The sequence below is a fragment of the Rhinolophus sinicus genome, chromosome 14 (assembly GCF_057876585.1).
Source record: "Rhinolophus sinicus isolate RSI-liver-muscle chromosome 14, RSI-T2T, whole genome shotgun sequence".
Classification (NCBI taxonomy): Eukaryota; Metazoa; Chordata; class Mammalia; order Chiroptera; family Rhinolophidae; genus Rhinolophus; species Rhinolophus sinicus.
The window spans coordinates 58,257,354-58,264,373 of record NC_142514.1 but is presented as its reverse complement, the minus strand read 5'-3'; positions in this window follow the sequence as shown (position 1 = coordinate 58,264,373).

Sequence of the window (7,020 nt, the reverse complement as noted above, 5' to 3'; positions counted from 1 at the left end):
CTAAAGGTGAGCCACAGCTAACCATAATCCCCAATGCTCAGTAAGTGCTGTGGATGGAGTGTTCCCTCCCACAATAAAGATTATTCATGCCTTTGCTTTAATTAACAAGACGGCAATGTCTCATCCTCTCAATAGTAAGCATCAATTCCTTAGCAGGGGAAAGAGAGAGAAAGGATGGGAGGGAGGAGAAGGAGGAGGAGGAGGGGGAAGAAAGGGGAAAGAGGAGGGGCAGGAAAACAAGGAATACTGGCAAGAGATATAATAAGATGCCATTCTCCACTCTACTGCTTTGATGGCAAGTAAAGTAGACCAAAAGCATGATGGTCATTATGATATTTTTGGCTCCATGCTTGCCTGACAATCACTGTGGTTGTACCCATGAAATAGAAGGCATCTAGGTGTAAGGATCTATATTTATAAAGGGAGCAAGAAAGTGGAGCGTATAGAAGGATGTGTGGCTGCAATCGTGAGTAGATAGCCGGGAGGAAAATGGAACTTGCCTCCTTTCTAGCATGTCTCATATCCCATGTGAACGTATCGCAGACAGTTCACAGATTTCAGACATTATCAACACACACACGCACACACACACGCACACACACACACAAAACAACAAAATGGGGCAAGTGGGGTATGAAATGTGGGAAAAGGAATTCTGTAGATTCCATTAAGATTGTTCTCTCAAACTTAAATCTATTTTCAAACAGACTCAATCTGTGTTACAGTTCTCTTGGGAATATGATTCTATACCAACTTTTTCCATAAATAATAAACATTCTAATCATAATTGTAGTAACTTTATGTGTACTTTTAACAGAAAATAAAATACAAAGAATAGAATGAATATTTGTATAATACAGTGCACAATCATCCTGTAAAGAATAACAGTTTTAGAAACATTCCAGGAACTATCAAAGGCCATATATTCCTTATGAAACATAAAGAATTCCCATTGAAGTCAATGGGATTTTTACATAAAAATCAATGGCAAATTATGGTCCTTAATGAAGAGGAAATTATAATTATAGTGCGTCTGGTAGCATCACTATGAAGGCTGAGCAGTCTTTTCCATTATCACTTATCAAGATTTAATATCTCAGCTCTTTTGAGTCCTACTTGGCTGAAATGTAACATACAACTCATCAGACTGGATGTAATTAGTTATTAATATTGTTATTCCATAAACAAATATTTTAATCAGTAAAGCATTTTTTAATTATGAAGCTTAAAGAGACTATTTTTTCCTAGTGACGGGCGCAGAGGTGGGAAAGGAGAGAGAAATAAGGAGACATGCTTAAAAGAAAGGAAATTTAATGTGGCAGCTCTCTTTACTAGAATAATTCCCTATCCTTTGACTGTGGGCACCAGCATGCTGGCTATGACACAGAATCTCCTGGGGGAAACAACACTGTAAAAGATGCAGGGAAGGCCATTCATGGGCTTCTTGAAACCCATTTTTCTGTTATGGGGGTGAGTTCATGTGCAGAGCAATGAAATAGGAACACACTACAGGGCTTCTAGGCTGCAAGCATGGTCAGGCTCTGGTGAGAGCTCTCTTCTTCACTTGCAGACGGCTGCCTTCCTGCTGTATCCTCACATGGTGGAGAGAGCTCTGCTGCCTCTTCCTCTTCTTATAAGGGCACCAGTTCTACAGAATCAGGGCACCACCCTTATAATGGCATTTAACTTTAATCACCTCTTGAAATGCCCTATTTCCAATACAGTCATGTGGAGAGCTAGGGCTTCAACATGAATTTTGAAGAGGCATATGTCAGTCCGTAGCAGCCTGTGTAGAAAAAGTTCACCATTCCTGGTCTATACCAAAGAATATGGTGTTTCTACTCCACCTTGTTGCCTATCTATCTGGCACAGATATTTCATTGGTGTTTAATGTTCATTTTCCATAAAAATTATTATATATGTGGAGAGCCGTCAGATTAGAAATAGCCGTGACTTTGGTTATAAAACACCAACCAGTTATTTTAATTTTATAATGTTTGCATCTTTTCTCTCTCTTCAAAACACATTGTTAGAATGGAGAAAAAAAAATCTAACAGTACAATGAACATAAATATTTTCTTGATTTTTATACTAATACATGGTAAAATGTAAAGATTAGTAACACTGAGAATCAGAAATCCCTTCTAGAAGCCTTAAAGGAACAAAGCAGCTCTGTAATGGAGGACTAAGCATGCTTTTCCCAACACATATACCTGTTTTCTCAGACTTAGTCAATGTTTATTACATGTTATAAGCGATTTTACAAAATGTGTTTTTTTCTAAAGTCTGACCACGCCCTAAGAAAAGGAAAGAAAAATGTAGATGATTATCCCCAAATAAATGAGGCCTAGTTTTGTTCATCACTAAAGGAATAGCGAATTAAAATGTAGTATGTGTATACTGTGGACTAATAATAGCAGTTAGAATAACAGTAACTTGAATATTTCTCATAAAACTAGTGTTGAGTAAAAAAGAAAACAAAATATCCACACTATAACACTATTTATGCAGATTGAAAATATGTACATGCACAAAACACTGCATATTTTACAAATGTACAGTGTCAAGATTAAATATCAAATACATGTTCATGAGGGCCTATGGGCAAGATTGATTTGTAAGTCCAGGAAAAGAGGGAAAAAAAATAAAAAAGACAGAGGTTTGCAACTAATGATGATCATGAACAGACTATAAGTGGCTCAGATAGTTGTACCTGAGATACAGAGGGAGGGAGGGAAGGAGAGAAGGAGGGAAATGAGCATGGGGACGGAAGTAGGAAATAATAATGGTAAATACAACTCTCTTCTGATATCATTTCATTGAGTTTTTGGTCCTAAGTCCCTCAGGATGTGCGCATAGGACCTTTCTTGAGTGCAGACTAAAGTTGCATTAGTAGCTCAGAGTTATAGGATCAGAGAGACAAATAGTATAAGCTTAGACAGAAGGGTTAGACATAAAAGTAAGGAGCTGCCACATTGCCCTTTTTTCTTTCTTTGAACCTCTGAGTCTATCCTGACTTATTTATGCCATCTACTGGTCCTTTCAATTAACCGCCTTTCCAAAACTCACTTAATTCTTGATTTGGACACTTTCAGTATTTGGGAGCAAGTAATGAGAGTCTTTTTACTCAAATACTCATTTCTTTCTAAAGAAAACGTCTGTGAAGCAACCTCTTGCTCCCATACTGATATGTTCCATCTTAAGCTTTTCCTTTGTTGCAAAACTCTGTGGAATTAATTCTTTTGTTTAGAAGCACTCTTTCAAGGAAAAACTGGACGCAGTTTCTAACATAAGCAAGAAAACCATTTCCCAAATTTGCTATAAATTCTTCTTTTCCAAAGCTGGAAATTGCATTGGAATGGGGTGTCGTTACATCACCTAAAATGCATTTGTAATCTTTCCCATTTGAATTTACAAAATTTGCCTAAACTGATTATAATCTTGGGGATAGATTTCTAGAGGTTTTTTTTTCTTCAATGTAAATTTCTGAACTCTAACAATCTTACTCACAGTTGGATGTGTATTATCACATGCCTTTATTATCTTACTGCTATTTCCTCTCTTTCTTTTTTAATTTCCTCATTTAGCAGATTATTCTCTGGCTCGACTCATCAAGAGAGGATAAATGTCAGTATTTTTAATGCTGTTTCAGCCAGACAGCCAGTCCCTTCCTTCATTACTGAGAATTCCCCTGGACCTGTGCAGGAATCTGGTCAAGTCTTATTTACACCTGTTCATAAATACAAGTCATTCATTAACAAATGTAAGGTTTCAACAACAACAACAAAACCCTGTCTCATTCCACATTCTCGTCTTGACAGAACAGTGTGTCTTATTGAATCATTTCTTATTCATGTTTAGTATCTGCTACTCTGAAGGAGAAAAATCAAGCAAGTTATTTCTGGAGCAAACACCGAGAATAACCACGAACCTGACAAGCCATCTTTTCTTCCTTGATGATGTGACTATTAAGCAGCTGAAGCTGATTCCAGGAACAGACTGTCCTCAGAATATTTCCCCAAATCCCAGATGACCATAATGCTATTGTTACAGGGAAAGGGAATTGAATCTCCTGAGGATCCTGAATATCAGGGAGGCTTAAAATCCTACAACAGGGGTCAGAGAACTACAGCCATGGGACAAATCCACCCACCACCTGGTTTTGTACAGTCTGTAAGCAAAGAATGTTTGTGTGTTTTTTTCACATTTTAAATAATGGGCAAAAAAATTAAAAGAATAATAATATTTTATAAGGCATGAAAATCATAGGAAATTTAAATTTCAGTATCCTTAAATAAAATTATGTTGAAACACAGCTATTCCCATTGATTTACTTCTTGTCCCTGACTGCTTTCATACTACAGCAGCAGAGTTGAGTAGTCACAATAGAGACAACATGGTCCAAAAAGTTGAAAATATTTACTAACTGGCCTCTAGTTTGTTGAGTCCTACCCTAAGATGAAAGAGAGGTGAGGTGCTATGAAGTCACTGATAGATTCTACAGCCCAAGACATCAGTGAATGGGTTTCCAGAGAGAACATGAGAACCAATGCAGGCAGCCCCTCTCCTCTCAAAATCCATTGCTCTTTCTTCTTCATACATCTGATCTTTCCATCATCAGATGCTGGATCAAGAATCTTAAGTTTCCCTTATTCCCTTAAAAGCAAAAATTAACAAATGGGACTACATCAAATGAAAAAGTGTCTGCACAGCCAAGGAAATCATCAACAAAATGAAAGACTACCTACTGAATGGGAGAAAATACACACAAACCATATATCTGATAAGGGGTTAAAATACAAAATATATAAAGAACTCATACAACTCAATAACAAAAAAAGAACAAATTATCTAATTTTAAAAATGGGCAGATGACATGAATAACATTTCTTTCAAAGAAGACATACAGATGGCCAACAAGTACATGAAAAGATGCCGTACATCACTAATCATCAGGCAAATGAAAATCAGAGCCACAATGAGATATCACCTCACACCTGTTAGAATGGATATTATCAAAAGATTAGAAATAACAAGTGTTGGCAAGGATGCAGAGAAAAGGGAGCACTTGTGCACTGTTGGTGTGAATGTAGAGTGGTGCAACCACTAGGGAAATAGTATGGAGGCTCCTCAAAAATTAAAAATAGAACTACACGCATACCTGTACTTTATAGAATTTTTTTACGAATTGAAGGTTTGTGGCAACCCTGCATCAAGCAAGTTTATTGGGGCCATTTTCCCAACACGTTAGCCTTTTTTTTTTTTTAGCAATGACGTGCTTTTAATTATGTACTTTTTTTAGAGATAATGCTATTGCACACTCAATAGACTAAATAGACTATAGTAGAGTACAAGCATAACTTTTATATGTACCAGGAAAACAAAAATTTGTGTGTGACTTGCTATTGCAATATTTGTTTTATTGTGGGGGTCTGGAATTGAACCAGCAATATCTCCAAGGTATGCCTATACCGTATGATCCAGCAATTTGACTTACGGATATTTATCTGAAGAAAACAAAAACACCAATTCAAAAGTTATATGCACCCCCATGTTCACTGCAGCATTATTTAAAATACCCAAGACATGGAAACAACCTAAGTGTCCACTGATAATGTTCAACCATAAAAGAGAATGAAACCTTGCCATTTGCAACAATACGAATGGACCTTGAGGGCATTATGCTGAGTGAAGCAAGTCAGACAGAAAAACAAATACCACATGATCTCATTTATATGTGGAATCTTTGAGTACAAGTTATTTATGTGCTCTAAATAGGTCTTTGTTTATTTTATCGGGTATCAGCTTTTTGTTGATATAGGTGTTTCAAAAAGAAAATATTTTTTTTTATTTTTATCTAGTCCACTTTTCAATTTTTTTAAATTTTATGTGGTTTCCGTGTCCTGTTTAAGAAATCTTTGTCTAATCCAACATCATACAAGATTTTATCTTAAGCTTTCTTCTAGATACTTAATAATTTTAGCTCTTACATTTAACTTTATGATCCTTTTCGGGTTAATTTTTGTATATGGGGTGAGGTAAGGGTTGGAGTTTCATTTATCCCTGTATTGATTAACTTGTTTCAGCACTGGTTTTTAAAAGGCTGCAATTTCCTGTTGAATGTCTTTGGAACTTTGATCAGAAATCCATTGAACATTTAAGTGCCCTTCCTGATGCAGTTTTACAGCTCCAGTTAGGAAGTACCACATTAGAACAGTGAGTCACTACAGCTAGGGTTTTAGGAAGGTCTCTCAGAGATGGAGACAGTTTTCCCTGGTGACTTATACAGCCAATATTATACCTAATTTTCCACCTGTTTGAATATCCAGGTACTTTTTGACAGGCACCTGGGATGAAGTAAACAATGTGTTTATTTATTTGTTTTTGTTTGTTTGTTTGTTTATTAGATATTTTAAACTTAGTTTTACTGTGCCTTGATAGCTTTCCTTATCTCTGATTTTGGTGAGGGGATTTGATTACCCAGATGTGTCGTATAAATTCATAAATGATGATTTAAAAGTGAGTGGGTTACAATTAGCCCTTGTGAGTCATTGTCTTATAATCCTGTATATTATTCTAAATTTCTGCAATGTATTTATAATAATTGGCATTAAGGGAAAACAGCAATAATAAATGTGGTGCAGGGAAAATAACATAATTAATGTATTGTAGTTTTATGGTTTATACTGGCTTTTAATGCAACCGATTCATTTTGTGACTAATAGCAAAAAAGAGAAAACATAAAATTAGCAGCTGCACAGAGCCCCCTAGCTTTCTTCTTGATCAGCTATCACCATTGAAGCTCCTAAGGTCCGTATTAAGATGGTTCCTTCTCAGTGCAATCGTATTCCCAGCCTATCCAGTCCTCTCCCCTTGTGCTCTTCCTTTTTGTTACTATCTGCTTGGTCTGTCATTCTCCTGCCTCTGCCCAGGTCATTGCCAGTTATGATCTTGTCTCTTCTTTGTCATACAAACTCAACCTGGTTGAAGTAAAGAAATGATATGCTTGCTTTTTTGGAC